Raw genomic sequence first — 1,732 nt, forward strand, 5'->3', positions numbered from 1 at the left:
TTCAGATCAATTACGTATGCCAAACATCCTTGGCACTTCTTTCGAATACTTTTATGGGCTTTCATTACTGACAAAATACTAGTATGGTGATTCTGACGATCACCATAAATAACAACTGTTCCCTGGTCTGGCATAATAATTCTAATCATTTTCTGATTACAATTAATACTAGCCTGATACCTTGCCAACCAGTCCATACCCACCACTACATCAAATTCCTTCATTGGCATGGGAAATAACCAGATCGAAAGTTTACAGTCCCCAATAGCAATAATACAGTTATTGAACATACTAGTAACAGTTCATGACTATTAGCAGTATCAACTACTAACTCATCATCAAGTAACACAGAATTCAAACATGCAGTTTGAGCAAACAATGGTGATACAAACGAAAAGTTTGCACCAGAGTCAAATAACACCTTAGCATGTACTGAATTAAAAAGGAATGTACCTGTTATTACATCCGGCGATGCTTCTGCCTCATTCTTAGTCATCTGGAAGGACCGTCCCCGCGCCCCTCCTTGCCCTCCTCTGTTCACAGTAAGCCTTCCCCGTGTACCCGACGCGTTACTCCCCATCATTAACTGCGGAGTTCTTAACAAGGGACAATTCGGTCGAATATGATCCGGATAATTGCAATTAAAACACCTTCGATTAGCTGGGCAATTTCTAGAAAGATGACCTGTTTCGCCGCACTTATAACATTTCCTTGGATCCATCTTGCATTCACCCTGGTGAACCTGTCGACACTGTGAGCATACTTTCTCACTGATCTTCTGCTCAGATATGTTATCATATCTTACAGTTTTTGGCCCTCTAAAAGATGAAGGCCCCTCCCATTTTCTCTTCTCTACAATTTTTCCTTCTGCCTGTCGATTTTTATTTCGTTCGGTCACTTCAGCCGCGTTTACCATTAATGAAAAGGTATTGGGGTTCATGGCAATTACAAACTCTCTGATTGAGGGTTTCAAACCCCAAATATACCTTTCTATCTTCCGGGATTCTGATGAAACATAATGCTCGGCAAATCGAGAGTATTCAATAAATTTCTCGGTATACTCTCGAACTGTTCCATTTCCTTGTTCTAGCTTCAGGAAATCTTCTTCCATTTCCCTCACTGCTGTCTTAGGACAAAACTGGTTTTTGAATCGGTCCACAAATTCTACCCAAGACAAAGTCTGTAAAACATCCGTTCTGGCAGACGATTCAACTTCCCACCAAAACAAAGCATTTGACTTTAATACAGAAACAGCAAATCGAACTTTATCTGTTTTCGGACACCGAATGGTGTTGAATACTGATTCCATTTCTTTAATCCAGCATACAGCTTTCACTGGATCTCTTTCTCCAGAAAATGTTGGTGGCTTACATGCCAGAAACATTTTAATATCTCCCTCCTTGTTGTGAATAACTGGCATCGAGGGATGAACTTCTATTCTTTCTGTCTCTACCCTGGCTGGAATTCCCATAATATAAGTCAAAGTTTCCCGCAACTTTCCCATTTCTTCAGCCAACATGTCCCTGGTTACATATTCAGGGTGTGGCACTGATCTTTCCTGAACATTCCCAGAATGGGATTCTTCATGTTCAGAATGTACTTCAGTCCGACCCTTTCCCTGAGACTGACTTCTTCTTCTGCCTCGTCCCCTTGGTCTTCCCCGACCTCTATTTCCAGACGTGCTAGTCGGAAGATTAACGGGCGATTCTTCCCTTTCCTCAGATTCTGGATG

The sequence above is a fragment of the Cynara cardunculus genome (assembly GCF_001531365.2).
Source record: "Cynara cardunculus var. scolymus isolate 2C chromosome LG 12, CcrdV1, whole genome shotgun sequence".
NCBI lineage: Eukaryota > Viridiplantae > Streptophyta > Magnoliopsida > Asterales > Asteraceae > Cynara > Cynara cardunculus.